This window comes from Corvus hawaiiensis, chromosome 19 (assembly GCF_020740725.1).
Source record: "Corvus hawaiiensis isolate bCorHaw1 chromosome 19, bCorHaw1.pri.cur, whole genome shotgun sequence".
In the NCBI taxonomy this organism is placed as follows: Eukaryota; Metazoa; Chordata; class Aves; order Passeriformes; family Corvidae; genus Corvus; species Corvus hawaiiensis.
The window spans coordinates 8,637,212-8,657,239 of NC_063231.1; the positions used below are offsets into that span (position 1 = coordinate 8,637,212).

Consider the following 20,028-nt stretch of genomic DNA (forward strand, 5'->3'; position numbering starts at 1 on the left):
AGATCTGAAGGACTCGGGATTTCTGCAAAGTCATTTACCACAGGGTTCATCCAGAGCACTGCAGACACAGGCTGATCAACCAAAAATAACCCACCATTCCAGCCAGGGAGCTTCTCCAGCTCAGCTGACAGACCAGGCACACACATCCTGGTGCCAGCAGATGAGAGGGAATGCCAGGGAAGAGGAGGAAAAGGACAAGAGAATGGAAACCACTCACTGGCACGATGCCAGCAGAGCTGGGATTTGTCTGGCCCCAAGATTTTCACGAGGAATATTAATTAATTGGAAACATATTTTAGAGAACAAGACAGGCTGCTTTTAAAAAAGCATTATATTCTCAGTATTGTGTATGTATAAATCACATCTGATACTCCCAAAGTGCTGTGCATATAGATATATTTATTTTTAAAAAATCACTAATGCAAGTTATAGAATAGACAACACTTTTCACTTTAATGTGAACTAACAAAGGTGTTTCATCACAAAGGTGAAGCCAGAGAAACCCAATTTCAGTGTTAGAGACAATGTTTCCCTCTACATATCTGAATCACAGATGAGAGAAAAGAACAAAGAATATCAAAATATCATTGTACTTTAGAATTAAAATATTTCTGCATATTAATGCTACTGGTCTTTCTTTAACCAACACAGCAAAGTAATTTTTATTTTGTACATCAAAATGTCTTTAAAGAGTACTTAAATGGAAGCTCTTGCAAGAATACTATGTCTACAAATCATAGTAGCTGGAAAAGAACTGTTTAATTACACCAATGACAGGGAATAAAGCGAGAAGAGTGAACAATATCACACAAATGGGCTTGAGCCCTAAATTCCAGTTTCATACCAGGCTGGAATTTAGACTTCAAACACAGCAACAATATTTAGAGAATATATATTACAAAGACAATACCACTGTGTTCTAAAGTCATCCTCAGCAATGTTTAACCAGCAATTTTCACTTGATATGGCACTGTGAGAAATACCAAATGTTCCAAGTGTCTACCCTGCATCTCCTAATTATTAATTGCTGTGTAATACTGGCAATAACAGCATCTTTGTAAACCCTTTAGCCATTCCCCTTGCTGCAGGGCTGCACCCTGAGACGATGGGTACCCCTGGCAGAACACACAGGGTACAAACCACGGGGTTTTCCCCACTGCAGGGCACAAAGGCAGAGCAGCCGGGCCACCGGGAGCTCTGCCTTTAATCAGCCCCAAGGGCTGAGCTGCCAATCCGTGGAGAGCCCTGGCAGCCCCCAGGAGCAGCCTGTCCACCCTTTCACCTGCAAGGAATCCACTGTCACGGCTAATGGCATGTGGGCAGCTGCTGGAAAGCCGGGAATTAAAACACAGCTTTTATGGTTAAATTTGCCTGAATGCAAAAAAGGTTGTTTAAATCGTGTGGGGGAAAGGATTTAACACCCAGTGATTTTCATAACCAGCACGTGATTAAAGAGCTAAAGCAAGAACATTTAAGTGGAAAGCCTCTTGCAAAAATACAATTAAAGGCGTAAAATGAAAGCCTTGAGATTGCTTGCTCTTAAGATGTTTGTGATGGGTATCTGCTTACTCTCCATTCCGAGCTGTACATACACTAAACAATGAGCTTGCTTGTAATAATTATCAGTACTTAATGGTATCTAAACTTCTTAATCCAATTTTACCCAAACAAATCCAATAATTACTCCATATGCTTTTTGATGATTACAATCTCGGGAATCCCAACTGCATAAAAAAGTGTTACGAGCAATTGTAGGTGGATTTTATTAATATAATGAATAGGATCAGTCTAGCAGATTTCAATTACAACAATAGCTTTTAAGTACATTTCTACGACATAAGGAAAGAACATGCATAAATGAAAGAAACTGGTTAAGCCACATAATACTGATTTATGGCAGCTTTTTCCTTTCTTTCACCTCATTAACATTTCTCTATATTTCAGAATCCCCCACTCCAGCTCTATAAAACTTGCATTTCTAAAGCCTTCGAGGACCAGACATTCCAGAAGAGAAACAGTTAAAACCCAGAAATGCATTCTTGGCTGCTACTGTGACAGGATTTATTTACAGCTTCTATTAAACACAGCAGCTCCATTACAAAGTGCTGGATGTGAGGAGAATTTTTGATTATACAATGCCAATGCCTCACTGCGTTAAACATATCATGCCAGTGTATTATTTTTTTCCTTCAGCAATTCGTTCAGGTCATTGTTTGATGGGTTTATGAATTCATTACAGGAAACAGATGGATCCCATAATTCAGAGCTATTCTCCCAGCCAATCATATGGGCAATTTTTTTCCTCATCTTGCTCCCCCCTCCAAATCAACCTTAATGAAGCCACTTCCTCCATGGCCAGTTCCCTGCGCACAGACACTGCAGCAGCTCCACTGCTGCTTGAAGCTCCCTCCAAACACTAAAGGCTTTCCAAATGAAGCTGAGCAGGAGCACAATCCCACAGACAGCCCCTCCGAGGTCACACAGAGCGCCAGCAACTTACCCAAGTCGGGTGAAGACAGCCACAAAACACAGCATTAGAGCGGGCAAAGCCACATGTCCTCATTAGTGGGAAACCCATATTTATTTGCTCACAAAAGTCTGTTACGGGGAAAAATTCTTGCCCCCCGCCCCCCCCAATCTACTTTCAAAGGCTGAATTTTCATTTAGCAAATTACCTCCTTTGTCTCCTAAGTGCTGGGATTTGTTATCCACAGTGACATCTGCTGGCAACAGCAAAGGTGCTCAGAACTATTGCATAAAACCCACTTCTAATGTTTTTACACAAAAAAATGTCATTTTTTCTGCCTGGATCATCCCTTCCACCAAAATCATAAACTTCTGGGGAAAAAAAAACTGTAGAAAAGTTACATTCTAAAGACAAGATAATCCCAAAACTTATTTTCCACAGTTCTTATAATGGCTTTAATAATGCAACCAGAAGCTGCTGTTTGACATCAAAGCCCACACTGAGTGTTATTGTGGCTTTAGAACTTTATCACCATTTATTTAAAGAAATGCCTTGACTTTGGGCCAATTCCTGATGGTATCATTTATCTAATATTCAGAACAAATAACGTCTTTTCCTGGTTTAACTTCATTTCCCCCCTCCATGTGACCTCCCAACTGACACGGTGCAGATTCTTCTGCTTCCTCTCCCAGACGTTTCCTCTCCACTTTCTTCTCTTGTCTTTTACAACATTTCCTTCCTCAGTCTTTCACCATCCCAGTTCTAAAATCTCTTCTGTAACACACTTCTCCTGACAGACTTCTCACTTCTACCAACTTGGGACATTCTACACAGAATTTTTTTTTTTTTTTTTTTGCCAGGCAACTGGAAAATCAGAGCAGGAATTAACAGGAAGCTGCAAAGTTCATGGGAAACCTCTAAACCAGTTATTAGGATTTCTCAGCAATAGAAGGTCTTACCTTCTTATCTGCTGGCTTAATGCAAAGGTACGAAATAGAGAAGCACTGAGGACTTCATTCCCCACCCACCTCCACTCTGACTCTAAAGCAACATATCCACAAACCCAGCTGACCCCTGACTCCTATCCTGACACTCATTTGTTCCTCCCTCCCCTCAGACCCAGGTATTCACCTCAGATCAAACAACTTCTGTCTGTTTGCTCACATTTCCCACCCGTGTCCCACCAGCCAAAGCTTTCTCTCTATATCTTAACCACGTAATGGCTGCTGAAATGACATTCTTACTTGATATTGTCATAAGCAAAGTGGGGAAATGTGAGCAAAATGTAAAATTGGTTGAAATGTTCTCTGGGAGAATCAATGGCTTGCTGTCAAAACAGAGTATGTTTCAGAAGAGATTCCACGGGGACTTGATCCAAGCCTACGCTGTTCAATATTTCGTTAACAGCTGGATGATGGACTAGAGAATATCCTTATTAAATCTGCAAATGACACCATGATGGGAGAAGGAAGATGGGGGTGGTCAGATCGCTGTGTGACAGGATCAGAGCTCAGCAATGATGAACTGGAGAAGCGATGTGACAAAACTACTACAATTCAATAAGGAAAGTCACATCACGTAATTAAATGCAGAACAGCAAACAACTCGCCCCACAGCAGTTCTGCAGAAAAAGAAGCAATTTTTTAGCAGCTCACAAACCAAAGAGGAGGAAAAGATAATCAAGATTGTAAAAAGCCAGGTGGTATAATGGGATAAACACCCAGCAACCCATCTACTCAAGCCTGGCATCACAAAACCTTCTCTTTCTGTACCCACAGCTGATCATCTCTCTTCCAGATGGAGCTGGACCACCTGGAAAGGGTACAAAGGAAATGGGAATCTGCGAACAGGAACCACCACAGCAGACCGAGGCAAGGGAGCAGTCAGTCTACAAGACACTGCGTACACAAATTTTTAAAAAGATACAAAGGAAGAGGATGAAATAATTTGCTCCACCCCACAGTGAATAAGACAAGACTTGCTGGGTTTAAATAGCAGTCAGGGAGATTTAGATTTACATTTCCAACAATAAGGATTATCTGCAGACATGATACAGGTTTGGTGATCTTGTCTCAGGGCAAGAGGATGAAATAAATGACCTCTCAAGAACCTTTAGAGCACATTTTCTACCACTCTACGTGTATAACAGAGCTCCAAATCCATCTTACTCAGTTCTCCCACTTCCCTCAGCCATGACAAAGAAATCACTTTTCTCTCAGGCTGATAGTCACAGCACTCCTCCCAGCTTCTGCTGATTTTTAAATAAGTTTCAGATGTGGCCTTTCTTCACCAGCCCTACTTGCAGATCCTCTCCATTCTGTTCTTCGTTAATGCAATGTAAATTTGAAATTCTATCAATCCTGAGTGACATTTTATCCCTTCACCACCATGGTGAATCCTCTGTGTAAGCCCAGCACAGCCCACCCTGAGGCAGAACTTCTGTGCAGCCAAGGGTCAGAGCCCAACTCTATTCACAAATTGAACTTTTTTCCTAAAAACCGGAGAAGTTCCTAACAAAAACATAGATCCTTGAGTACTTCAGAGCTCAGACACAAGATTTTGTTTCCCTTTCTGGAACAGCATCTACATTTTTTTTTCTTGCAGATCTGTCAGCAGAGAGGGTGACAAATACTTTTGACAGAAAGACACAAAACCTGTTTTTGGTGACTCAACATGTATTTTTAAGTTTTTTTTCAATCCTATTCTACATTATTCAGGTTGGTTTCACATGCAGCAGTCTTGTGAGGAATACTTATACTTTCAACAGTTTTAATATTTTCCTCACTGCTTTCCTCCATGTTAGCACTGATTATAATTTTAATTTTAAATTCACAATTAATTAGCTGTGCCATTAAAAATCGTACAGCTAATTAGGTTGATAGGTTGTCATCAACAATAGATTGATAATCCAAAGCAAATATGATGCTCTCCCACTGCAAGCCAAACTCTCTCATGTTTATTGAAGGCTCTGAGTGCACACACATGGGGTTTGCCATCAGCTAATTGATGAGCAGAAATTGGACTGTACACATTAGGCCTCAAACTCAGCAGTCCAAGCTAGGAATCAGGACAGTGGGCAATGGAACAGTTAAACTCACTGAGCTGCATTCCTGCAGGACGTGAACTGATAACAGATGGTAACTTTCAAGACTTAACAATTCATCTGTTTCCTTTCAAGCGAGAGCTCTCCAACGGGCAGGCGCTGGGAACTCAAATACCAGTATTAATCACGTACATCTCTCTACACACAGACCTGGCCAAATGCTACTCCTTGTAAAGCAACAGATGAATAAATGAATTCACCTAACTAGAAGCTGCTCTCTGTCCTGAAGCCGCTGATATCTCAGCACAGGTGTATTTCCTTTAACACGTCGTCGTACATTTAACTTGGAATTCAGACCCCTGCAAACCCAATTCCCACCTCCAGAGCAGGGCAATACACTGGCATTAGAAAGAGAACTTGGCTATTCTAAACGAAAATAATGAAGGTATTAGAACTTTTTAATCACTCATATTAATAATGTTAAGAAACAACAGCATTAACAACTGTCTGAAAAGGACAGGAGGGAGATAAGAGTCATTGCTGAGATGAAATAGCTGGTGCAGGAAATTACTACAGTAAAATTTAAGTGAGAGGGCAGCTCTGAATGAAGAGAGGGACTCTCAGCAAGTGTTTAGAAATGTCGGCAGAATATTTTCAGGTTTCTGATGTAAGACTTTCCTTAGAGTGTTCAGAACTCTTCACAGACAGAGAATTCACATCTTTTATCCCTTCCCAGAGTATTTAGGAACTGAACTCCCCCACTAATTTTATAAAGACCCACTAGGGAAACATAGTAAGTTCTATGCCACCAACAGTTCACGCGAGCATCACAAACACAATCTCAGCAATTCAGGAATACAGCAAAGGATCACACCACTGACATGTCAGGAGCCAGCCATGGGCTCCCCCTTTCACCCCCATCTCACCCTGCAAACCCTCCTCAGTGTTGCTCCAGGCAATGTACCCCCAAGCAGGAACTACACAATAAAAGAGTCAGAGAAGACAGGAAACAGCTTAAAGTTAAATTACACAAAACCAACACTATCATCACCACAAGTACCAGTGGGAAAATTCAAGCATGTAATAACAGATTAAATAACTTCATGCAGAGCCACGTAAGAAGTCTGGGCAGACCCAGGAAGTGAATCCTTCAATTTTAAGCTGACTGTGTACATTTAATCTCATTAGACAATGCTTTACACACAGTTTTCATACGCAAAAGAATTTTTTAAAAACAAATTTACAAATGGCACAGCCATCACACCAGACGTGGTGTTCTTCTTCCCTTCCACAGACCACTTCCAGGCACAGACTGAGGACTAAAATATTCTTTACAGCAGAAACCCAATCGTTAAACCACACACACACAAACAGATAAATATGCAAATTCCCAGTAAATAGTACATTCATAGGAAACTGAAAATGAGGATAGCCTCAGTATCCACTGATTTACTGTATACAAAAGCCTGAAATTTCCTTCACCTTGAACAGTGATGGATCTACAGGTACAGCCCACTCTTCAGCTGGGGCTTGAAGAGTTAATCACAGTGTAAATGCTTCCAGTTTCACACATAAGTGGTTGGGTACTGTAAAGATACCTCATATCCCCATCATTTCTATCTTGGGTTGCCTCTACAGAAATCCACTGAGCTCTGGTACACAGAGCACAGAGGGTATCACACTTGGAATGTGCGCTGTACCCACGGTCGGTCCATGCAAGGTGGATGTTCCTGGAGTTTCAGGGTGTCTCAGGGTACAGTCAGTCTGGCATCCCACCCAGGACAACTGGGAATACTACACACTCATGTTACAGCAGGTACAAGCTCTTTTTCCACTTTGATATTTGAGCTGGAAAGAAGGTAAGGACTCACTCTGGCTATTTTCTGGAATGCCTGGAAATTGCAAGTGTGCATTTACGGATCAATATCCCAACATGAGGATAGAGAGATCAGTGTGTGCAGGACACCTCTGAGCTGCTGGGTGTGCAAGCAGCCTGTGTGATTTTGTGTGCCCAAAATCAGTGTCCAGGGAGCCCCAGGCCTGGAAAGTGTGGATACACCCTGGGCCCAACAGCCTGGACACATCACATCACTACACATAGGCACATTTTTCTCCTGGAAACCAGAAATACAGCTCTTCCAGATATTTCATTTTCGTTTTAGGGGAGCAGGCTGCACTGCTATTTAATTCCCTTCAGACCTGCCCATGGAAGCACGCTGTGACTGCCTGCAGATGACAGGGCTACTGCTCAGATATTTAGTGTAATGTTGCCTGACACTGCCTGTGCTGCTGGAATCATGGGACTGGGCACACATGTCACACTGACTAAAGGCCTGTGGAAACACAAAGCCTTGGCCCTCCTGTCATGGAATATTTCATGTGCAACACTAAAACAGCAAGAATTTTGTGAATTACAGCCCTCTGTAATTTTGGCATAACCCTTCCAGTTCACATTCTATCTCAAAAGAAGACTTAATATGTCTATACTACAGCTCTGAAGATAGTGTAGACTTATCTGAGCTATCATTTTATATCAGTCTGCAGGAAAAACTGAAGCAGAGCCAACAGAGTGTCCAGCATGGACCAGCTTCCCCCACTCCTGGGCAGTGTGGATTAATTCCAAGTTTCAGGTAGCATCACCCTGAGAAACTGTGCATGGAGCCAACTCAATGAAAGGTAAACTTGAAATATTTTGGCCTTAGATGTCAAAATCTTGTGTCCTTATTAGGATAACTGAAGATGTGTTCATTTATACTTCACAAAATTATTTTGAAAATTGTTGCTTTGAGCAAGTAGGTTTTTAACATACAGAACCCACAGGGACACCGTTACCACTTCAGGCGACTATACTGATAAAATTTCACAGATTTTCTATCATAGAAACCTGTTTGGGGTTCTACATCCTACTCCGGATGCAGTTCCTAGCATTTGAAAGACATGAAAATGTCTTTCAGAAAGGAGCAGCTGAGAAGAACTTGGAAGTCCAAAATGAAGAGTGATCCCTTACTCAGCTAAACCCAGTTTAAGTCGTGCTCTAGAGATAAAACAAACAAACGAGTGTTTAAGTCTGCATACAGATCTGCAGTGGGGGAGAGGAAGAAAATACACTGACCTGAAAAATTATATTTCAGTTTTTTAATACTTTCTTTTAAATCTAAACATGACATTTCATATGCAATAGTGGTTTTTCCAAATGAGCTTCTCAATGCTGGCCTCTTTCCTGGAAGGTTTTTGTTTGGAACTAGGAGTTCATCTACCTGACAGCCAAGCCTGGAGAGTCTGAAACAAACTTCATTTCTGATTCAACACTGAATCTGAAGCAAACTCGTCATTAATTCAGTTTAAGCTGAACAGATTTTTTACATCTCCAGTGCCATCGTGCATTAATGCCACATATGAAAAACAGGATTTAAATTACTCAGAAACATGAAGAAAGCAATTCCAGCAGTTTACAGACCTTCTCCTATTCAGGTCCTTCAGGAAAATTTCCTAAAGGAAAGCAGACTAAAACCTGATGGGGATTCAGCGATCATTTCCCTGCAGGTAAGGTGGAACCAAAGAAAACCCTAAGAACAAAGCCAGTTCATTTGCTGAGCACATTTTGCCAGCACACCCCTTCAGTGAGCAGTGCCCAGGGAAGCTCTTCCCGAGATTCCAGCACCACACTGAGCAGGAAGAGCAGGCCCAGAGGAAGCACTGTGGATCCATCCCGTGTTTCCAGCGGGGTTGTTGTCCCAGTGACAGCCCTGGGTGATCGGGCTGTCACCATAGCAACTTTCACCAAGAACTCACAATGCACCCAAACGAACTCCGAGCTAAATTAACTTATTGCATGTCACCAGTGAGAAATGACTGTTCAGAGGTAATTTTCTGTACTAATATGTAATAGAGTTAACTCTCTAAATTGAATTAAATTAATTAAATGCCACTCCCAGTAAATCAGATTCTATTACGTGAATGTTAAAAGAAATTAAAGATGTTTTAATAAAGATTACTAATAATAACTTAATATTATTACTTCATTTTAATTCAAAAATTCTGCTCAGTTTATTTTAGACACATGTCTTCCCCTCACTAGGAAGGAATACCTAATTACTGCACATGCATTACACACAGTTACTTCATAGAAATGGGCTTAGACTTAGCTAAAAGAAGCAACACCAGAATTTTAAGAAGAAATACAGCTTGGTTTAATAAGTGGCATCCTAGGATTCTGTCCCCACTGCAACAGGATTCTTTCTACCCTCACACTTTGGGTAAATGCCACACTTTCAATGAGTGTGTCCAGGTTCCAGAGTTTCATTTCTGCTTTTTGCAGAAAAAAAATAAAAATGTCTTGCAGTAAGGTCAATTGCAAAGGAAGAGGAAAACGCCATGTCTGGCTAGGGAGGGTACAAAAATAACAGCTCTTTAACGGCTTTGCAGATCTATCTAACAGTGCATTATTAAGCTTGTTTTTTAAAGCAGATTCTTGCACTTTGGCATAGGACACACAGCTGGGAGGCAAATCTAAGATGTTCCCAGTTGCTCACGTAAATAAAAAGTTAAAATTGCCAGCTGATGGTGTTTGTGCTGTCCCCACGACCCTGACTTTAACTCGTAGCACACTCACCAAGCACACTCACTCTGGGCAAAAACGGGGGCTATTTAACAATAATCACTTCTCAGAATTCCAAACCACATTATTCAGTTTTATCCATTATTGAGTTTTCAGAAAGAAGCTGTGTTTGTGCTGAGAAGGCAGCTGGTGACAGCAGAGGGAGCACACGGAGCTGCCACATCTGCCACTGGCCACAGGATGACAATGACGTCAGCCCGAGCACCAGCTCAGCTCAACACTGGAGGAAAGGCAGCACTGCCACTAAAAGAATATGGTAAATAAGGATTAAAACATTCCCTGAATCTCCAGCAAATGTGGAAAGCAATGGTGAGTTAAGGCTGTGACAACCCCGTGCGGTGGAACAAGATGAGTTTTAACATCTCACCTACATCCCAGGTATCAGTAAAATGGGATTATGGATTTAAGTGTTCAGTGTTACAATGCATCTAAGTTATTATCCACAGATTTTAAGTTAGATTTTTTTTTTTAAAGTCTTGGTATCCATAATAAGGCACCAAATCACAAAGTCTTCCATGGATTTTTTTTCTGGGAAGAAGAGCTGAACAACTGAGGAGGCTGAATGCGACCTCTCATTTGATTTCTCACTGTGATCACTGGACAAGGTTAGAGATAACTATACAACAGAGACAAAAAAATTAAATTATTACTCCTGGAAACTGGCAGCAAGATATGAATTATGATGGAGCCTATGTCAGAAAGTTGGCACTGAACACATTATTTTCTTCTGTTTCCCCCTGAAGACTTTCTCCTGTTGAGAAAGGAGATGCCAGGTGCTCACATGTATGGCAGGAAAGAACGGCCAGTGCAGGACAGACAGCCTGAAACCCCCAGCACCTGCAAGAAGGGTTCTCATGGTTTGTCAGTCAAGTCTAAACAAGTGCAGTGGGAACTGTGGGGAAATTAAAGCAAGGAATATATTTAAATCTATACTTCAGGGGACTACCTGCAGAGGGAAAATGGGTAGTGATTAAGCAGGAGAAATGGGGAGTGAAGAAGAAACTGCAGATAATCAAACTGAGGTCTTCACAGAATCAAAGAAGGCATCTGAAACTTGGGAGCTTCTCAAAGCAAGCTGAGTTTACAGACAGAAAAGTGAAAGAGAAGGATCAGCACTGCTGTGGAACAGCCTGGATTACAGAGGGAGCAAAGGGGGAGCCTGAAAGGCACAGAAAAGAAATCAGCCTTAGGTTTTACTTGTAAACAGCAGCAGGTTACTGTTCCACAGATTGACTCAAAGGCTACTTAATAATTCTCCAATCACACTGTGCTGGTTTTGGCTGGGACAGAGTTAATTTTTTTACAGTAGCTGGTGTGGGGCTGTGGTTTGGATTTGTGCTGATAACCCAGGGTGTTTTCATTACTGCTGAGCCGTGCTCACAGAGAGCCAAGGCCTGTTCTGCTCCTCACCCCACGCTGCCAGCGAGGCGGCTGGGGGGACACAAGGAGCTGGGAGGGGACACAGCCAGGACAGCTGACTCCAGGGAATATTCCACACCAGATGGTGTCCCATATAAAGCTGGGGGAGAAAGAGAAAGATGGGGATGTTTGGAGTGATGGTGTTTGTCTTCCCCACTCGCTGTTCCCTGTGATGCAGCCCTGCTGTCAGGGATGGCTGAACACCTGCCTGCCATGGCAAGGGGGAATGGACTCCTTGTTTTGCTTTGCCTCTGTGTGTGTGACTTTTGCTTTACTTATTAAACTGTTTTTATCTCAACCCACGAGTTTTCTCACTTTTACTCCTCATACTCTCTCCGCATCCTGCCGGGGGGAGTGAGCAAGGCGCTGAGCTCCCGCCTGGGGTTAAACCACGACATACAGATACTGCATTTAAAAAATAATTCTGCACTAACTGGAAGGACTTCTGAAGAAGAAAAACAAATTATTGTGGTTTGAAAAACAGCCTGAAAACACTAGCACAAGGAAAAACTGGATGGGCTGTTAAGTAAAAAACAGGAGACACAAAGCCTCTGCAGTGGAGGGGAAGATCAGCTCTCCACAAACTGGGCAAAGCAGCCAACAAAGAAAGGGCTTAAGTTACAGGAAAGACTGTTCAGGCTGAATTTGAAGATGACTTTCCAACAATAATCAAAATATCTTTCAAGAACATCTGTTTGGCCTGTCTGAGAAAGGAGAGAGGGTTAGAATCATCCTTTTTTGCTCATCGAAAGGGATATATCTAGTCCTGTGACAAGAGACCTCAATGTGGCATTTGAATTTATGGAGTTGAAGAATCACCAGTTCTCTAGCTTACTAACTGATGTGCTTCACAGCAAAAGCTCATGAGAGCCTGTCTGGCCTCCTAACAGTGAAAAGTCTGGCTTGGCTCCATAAAAACTGATGAAAAAAAAAGACAGCCACAGCAGCCAAATCAGAAATTATGCCTGAAACATTAAGAGCATCCTGAAAACGGGAGGACAGATCTTCAGGAGACTATGATAAGACAGAGAACTATTTCTGCTAACATGGGAAGAGGCCACCAGGAGCCTGAGTCACACCAAGTTCAGCTGTTCCTATTGGGCAAACAATAATAACAGTGGCTGCCACACCCGGGGCAGCTGAGGAGCCTCTGAAGCATTCGGTTATGCTGTTAAACACAGGCCCCACAAGACAGCTTAGCATGAGCCACTGCTGCCACCCCACACGGGCAGGATGCCTGCAGGGAAAATCACCTCCTCTCGGGATGCTAATGCACACTGCACTGCCTGAACCAGTTCAGGAATAACCTGAAGGATCAGGTGCACAATGCACACCTGAGCAGAAGCTTTGGAGCATTTACCAGAGTGTCAGCTGGTTAAACAGACATTTTAAGTAGTCCTGTAGGATTTGTAAAGTATGGGCTACCACCTTAACAACTCAGGAAAAACATTAAAATAATCTAGCAAAACACAGGGAAGCCAAGGGTTCTCAGAGTAACCTTACAGAGGAATGTCAACACCACATAGTCAACAGGAGAACACAAAGTCCCTCAGGCCAAATGCTTCACACACAGTGTAAAAGAATCAAAACCACGTTTTCATTCCCTTCCTCTTCCCAAGATAACCCTCTCCAGAATTTGTACAGTAACTATTCTAGGAGCATGTACTAGCATTAAGAGTTCAAAGTGGATTTCATCCTTCCCAAAGAAGGGATCAGGTAACCTTAGAAACCCGGCATGTATCTCAAAACAATCATTACCAAAGTGAGCTAATACATCTCCTGATGAACCTCTCTTCAGCTCACAGTTTGCAGATCTTATCAACATTATATTTATATGCCTTACAAGCCTCCTCCAGGTAGCAAGATGATAATCTAATAATGGAAAGTGGTCAGCACACTGCAGATAAATCAAAGCTGATAGGTCATTTTTTTCATGGGAAACTCTTAGCTGCCTTCTCCATGAAAACCTGCGTGAGCCAGGCCTCGAGGCAGAGAAGAAACTGCCTTTGTGGACATGTTTCTTTAAAAGAAGAATAAAAACAGACTTTAGTTCAGAAAGCAAAGGGAAGAGCAGCACACTGATGAACAGGTGAGTTGTGCTGTAAAGTCACTTCCAAGGAAACAAATCTCAGACTCTGCTGGATGGGGAAGAGGTGTGGGATGGGTGTCTGCTGCTATCAGTCCATACAAAAGTGGCACCTTACAAAGGAAATACTGGGGCATTATATGCTCTGAGGGATGGCAAATATCAGACAACATTCTATTTATAATTGGAAATCAGTTATTTTACAAGCAGACTGACAGAAGAAGAGAGCATTTGCCAATGCCTGAGCTGCTGCAATGCCTGAAGTGCAGCAGTTTGACCATTTCACAACCCACATGCTCCACACACTGCACTGGGGAACAGCAGCAGGAAGGAAAGCAGCCACTGTGGGCAGATAAATACCCATAACCCAGCGTGCAGTTTGATCATAACCAACATCATTATCAGTGTGCAGCTGTGTTACAATTTATCTTCTAGAATATCCAGTTGTCAACAACTTTATTGGCAGTTCTGTTGTTGAGAAAGCAAACTGGGATTTATCTGAGAGCACTTCCCACCAAGGGGCACCCTGACAATTAGGCTTAGGGTAAAAAAGCCAGGCTGCTGTTACCTAATCTGTGCTTACTCTCTCTTCAAAGGGTATTCTTGGAGAGATAATGTCCTAGGCCAGAAATGTATTTGACAATGTAAAGGGAAATCTGATGATGCACATGTCGTCCTGCTGCCTTCAGGCAGGGTGTCAACCTTTGCAACACCTAGAGCATTTGAAAAGTGCTTTTAACCAACTGTGTCTAATATTGGAAACCTCCCATTTTTATCTAGCTCTAAAACTATTTACAGGTCAGGCTGTTGCCATCCTCAATCTGATAAATCCCGATCATTCCTAACTGAGGAAACTGAGAAAAAGCAAAGCAAGAGGAAGACCAGAGCAATATTCTGCCTGTATTTATGAGCACATGCCTAAATTTGCATAACAACAAACAACAACAGACCATCTCTAAGGGGAATAAAAACTACCTGAGGAGCACTAGGAGTATCTACTTGAGCCCTTACCTACTTTTCTATTCCCAGATGAGGAATCTGCAAAGCTCACAAGGTAAGCACTGACCAGGACTGGAGGTGCTTTACTGGAGCAAAGCAGCAGCAACTCCAGACAAAGACATTGAAGCACTTCTTAGGGGACAGCTGTCCTGTAAATCCACCTCAGGCTCAGAGTTTTATGTTTGTTTTTCTTTAAGAGATAAATGTTTTTTCCCAAAAACCTATACTAATTGCTTTGGTGTCTTGCTGTTTGAAAAGAGCATTTCTTTGAAAGCTAAGGAGTCTACAGCTTCCTAGGAGCTACAGAAGATTTAAACCTTCAGAACTGTCAGTCCTTGCTCGCAGGGCTCAGGGTGTCCAGCCCTGACAAACCCTCTTTCCTGCAGAAAGACACCAATTCTCAATGCAAAACCCTCCTTGGGCACCTTTGACTTGCAAAGCAGCAAGACCAACACAGAAAGAGCTACAAACCCAAATGAAGTTTACCAAAGATTATTCATGCATTTACTGTTTACCTTAATTTTTTCTCCTTCACTTCACAATGGCAATGTTGAAGGTACTCATAATTCTTGCACTTGTGAGAGCAAAAAGCCTATTAGATACCACTGAACTACTGCCTGTCACAGTCATAAAGAAAAGTAGGTAGGAAATCAAAGTTTTTTTCTCTACTATTTAACTCCAACCCTCCCAGCTCATCCTTCTTGCTTTGTCTCCTTGACTACGCAAATTGCTCCTCCTGTCTGCTCCAATCTTTTTGCATTTTCTACTCCTCTTCACCCAGTACTGGACTCACAAATTACTTCCATCCTCTATTCTATGCAGGCTGTAAAATGGTAATTACTCCTCTATCAGAGAAGTGATATCTCAGTGGGTTTTATGAACAAATTCATGTTTGTTTAAAGATACTTATAATAGCAAAACACCCCCATGATAACGTTTATCAAAAAGAAAACATTTTTGTGTTACAAAGCCTTAACGTATGGCCACAGGTTATCATTAAGTTATCAAGTGACTGCATATTAAGATCTAATTGAAGAACTTATTGCAGTGCTCCCCCTCCTTCTGCAATGATGATTTATGGCACATTTTGTCACTACAATGTGCAGCAGTTCAGTACAAACACAGCACTTAACTAACAAGATGACAGAGGCAGATACTCAAGCATAAGCTATAAATACTCAAATGAGTCAGAGGCTGTAAATCTGTTGTAAATCATACCTGATTTGTAGGCTGGAACACATTTTCTAATCTTATGGAAAAAGGCTCTGCTGGTTCCTACAATAATATGACACGAACCATAAAAACTCAAGACTTTGCTTTTTAAAAAAGACTGATTGTGTTACACGCTGTTGTAATTCTACTTAAAATATTGACGGGATTCTCTAAAAAGTTTCATTTTCCCTTATTTCCTATGGAACCACCACTAAACACCAGTAACATCTACCACAGCCAAAAGGAGCACATTATCAATATACATAAACTGCATTCCTGTATGAGCAGAATGGAGGTTACAGGAAGGTGATTCACACACACAAGCACAAGCAGAGAACATTCTAACAGCCCATTTTGGGCAGAGTAAGTAAAAAAATCAATTTAAAAATACGTAACAATCTACATGGCTGACTTGGAAATGAAAATAACCTGGCTTTGAAAACAGGTATGCTGCTACTTCAGTCATCCCAAAAGAAATGCCAGAGCAGAGGATGGGATCTCAGATATTTTCATCCATTCTTTTTTTCCTTTTAACTCCCCTTTCTAATACAGTGCACCATGTTCCTCCAGGTAAAATACACAGCACTGCTTGTGGGATAACAGATAACCTGAAGGAAGTATGCCAACATTTGTGACACCACAACGGTTTACCGAGCAACCACACGCTGCTAAATGTTTTCTGTTCAGTCCCCCAAAATAAAATGTATCAAAGTGTAAACCTTGGCAGAACAATCTCCCAGTCTGCAGACAACCTCCCTGACTCTGCGAGTTGCATATTAAAATCATCACACACCGAGGAGTCCCAAGGCACACAGCCCAGACAGCCTGGGGGAGGGGACAGCTCCGCAACAGACCACAGATGGAAGGGAATGATGCTCAGCTCAGCATCCACTGCACCACTGGAACAGAGGATGGGCAGTGCTGGACAGGCTGCTGAATCCCAGGATCGCTGCAGCCACTCTGGCTTCTGCAATCCTGCTTCATCATTCCCCAGCAGTGAGCTCAAGGTCCCACTTTCCCCTTGGAAAGCCCACCTCTCCCTTCCTGGTCCCACGCCATGAACATGCCAGACAGACCTACAAGGATCATGGAGGTCCAAGAGGCGGAGAGTCACCATCTCTGCTTTACAGTAGAGGAATAAAAATATTTTCCAGCTAACATTTCTAATCAAAATATTTACCAAAATACTTTCTATGCTGGACTATTTGTGGTATAGACAATTACTTCTCTGTTTGCAGATTTAACACTTACCTTTATTGCAGATAATGCTGGAGGGTTGGATGCATACTTTGCCCTTCAGTTACCAGGGTGGATGTTTAAGTAATGAAACACTTAAGCTATTTTATATCAGCTTTAGGCAAACGCATTCAGCTGAAGTGGGAGTGAAACAGGCAAGACACTGATCACCTGTGCTGACTAAACCTGCAGGAGGATGGCTAGAAGAGAAGCAGGCAGCAAAACACACCCTGAGATAGTATTTACGACAAGCACAGCTCCCTTGAAGTCCCTGTAGTTATTAAATAACAGCCATTCCCATACTAGTGACCCTTTACCATACAGAACAGAACTTGTAGTTACAGCTAGATGTTTTCATTAGAAAAGCCTTTATACACAAAGTTTCTTGATCAAGTGCATATAAAGTGGCAAGAGTTTACACATGTAAAATAAACACTAATAGCCTGTGCTCAATAGTCCTGCTCTCAAAAAAATTACCATAAAAGAACAGCAACTTGAATGTGCAATAAAAACCTGCTCATTTCCCACCTCATCTAATTCTGCAGTGCTTCTCTCCAGCTGAACAGGAAGACTACTTTCATTTGTTTTCAAGTAATTGAGAAACATTTCAGGTCTTTATCAGCTCTCCAATCTTTCTTCCTTTCACACATTCCCTAGAATTGTTGCCAACAGCGTATTTATAAAAGATCCAGCCTCACAAAAACACTCAGGCAAACAATGTTGCAGGAAAAAAACCAGAAACTGAAGGAGCTGTTATGTAGGGAAGACTTAAAGGGTTGGATCATTATTTGAACAGAAAAAATAATTTGTTTCAGTGGACAGAAGAGCTGTGTGAGGGAACACTTCCTAGGGCTGCACTCCAGCAGCAGCCACATACCTTTCCCCTAAGGGTGGAAATGCGTGTTTATTTTGGAAGGGGTTTGTGCTCCACATCACAAATGGAAACATTCAGCTGGGGCTGAGGCCTCAGAGCAAGACTGAACTGACAACACACCACAAACACACCCCCACAGGAAACCTCCTTCCTCTTACTTCTTTTCTCTTTCCTGAGGCCTCACCAGTGACTGAACCTGCAGCAGCCCAGATCAGCTCAGAGCTACACGTACGAAACACATGAGTTCATTATTGGCCAGGACAGCAACTTCACACCTCTGTGACAGACAAATCAAAACTTACTATTAATTAAAAAGAATTAGACCTTGATCACAGGCTTCTAGCACAGAAGAAGCCAACCCAAAGGGCAAACCCTCCCTCCCCCTCAAGCCCCACCACCTGGCCCTGCCCACCCACTTCAGCAAAGTGCCTTCTCCTGCACAAACACTGCTGAGAGCAAACAAGGAACTGCACAAACACCCTGCCCCAGGCAGCTGAAAAACAAACTGAAAAACCCTTCCAGATCCCATCTGCACTTGTATGATTTCTTTTTCTCCACTAGGGCCCAAATGGTGCAAGCACCTCGCACTGCCATGGCAACCCAGTTGCAGAACTCACACACACATAAAATGATGCAATTTTTTTTAAGCTACCACAAACAGCTCCGTTAAATCATATTTATAAAGATCTCACCTACCAAAACCCACATTTTGCAAAACACCCAATTCCAGTCCAGTTTTAATCTCTGATTTAATACATCCTGCCATTGGCATGCATTACCTGCAGCAGTCCATTCACTCAGTTTTACTGTGCCATCCTGTCTTCACAACTAATTTAATTGCTGTGTCCCACATAGGAAATAAATTAACTGAAGACAATGATAATCCCTGTGCTGCCTTTTAGTTCTAGTAGCATTTGTCACTCAACCTTTTGAAAATGTATCCAAATAAAGCACTTGGTGCAGCACTGCAATAAAGTTTACAGTCAACTCTGAATATTCTAAGAAAAAAGTTCAGTCAAATTTTTCCTCTTACTTAATTTTGTATTCATATTTTCTATATTTTAAGAAATTCCTGCTACCTCTCATAAGCTCATACACATCACTCCTTAAAGATAAGGAACTGGACTATAAAGTGGAAATAAAGCATTTCCACAGAGCAACCTGAAAAGCAACGAGTAGTTGCCAGACAAAGGAAATTCAAAGAAGAGTCACTTACAGGATTGTAAATAACCCCTGGCCCTTGCCCTGAGCATGACCAGGAGGTTTGGGTTCTCTGTAGGACAGGTCCCTCCCTTCTAACAATGCTGAACTACAAAAAGGTGCATCACTGCTTCTAACAGGTGAAACAATAAATGCCAAAGCTGCTTCATTTCTAACATAACTATGCTTATTCACTGCTGTCTTCTTCCTGATTCATATTTTCTAGCAATAGAAGTTGCTGAAATACATGGATGGTGAACCAAAAAAATCCAACAGATGGAGAAATGCAGTCCCCAAATCTGAAAGAAACAAACTCACAAGCATACCTGAAAAACTGACGTTATTAACTAGAAACTTAAATGTGGCAGTTTCAAGCAATTAAAAGCAAAGCTGTCACAACAAAGACAGAAATAGTAACATCCCACAGAGGGAAAGCAGAAGGCTCTGTGTCTCACTAGTAACAGAAATGAAGAGCCACTGCATTAACACGTGAAAATGAATTTAGTTACTCTGACAGCAAAAACATCTGCTGCTGAATTGTGATATTAAAAAGTCATTATAATCCATTACAGAACAATGAAGCCTTTTCACACAGAAACGAGCTGATACAGAGAACAAAACAGGCAATGCTGTGAAAACAGAAATATTCCATTTAGATAGAAATTTCTCTCATGTATCTTAATTCCAAAGTTTTTTTATGTAACTAAGATTTGATGGGACTCATATACTTCTGCTCCCTTCTCCTGAAAGTAAAATCCACTGTTATGAACTACATGAGATCTCACAGGGCAGATGCAACCGAATTCAAACTAAAACTTTCTGACCTCTCACTTTCTACATAGGAAAAACTTGGAAAGAAAAGGACAGAGTTTCA

At 41.8% G+C, this 20,028-nt stretch overlaps 1 protein-coding gene across 9 annotated transcripts in view; it reads right to left on the reverse strand.

Annotated features, from left to right (window-relative positions):
* Positions 1-20,028, reverse strand: part of TNRC6C (trinucleotide repeat containing adaptor 6C) — a 101,907-nt gene that overhangs the window by 59,413 nt on the left and 22,466 nt on the right. The window lies entirely within an intron of this gene.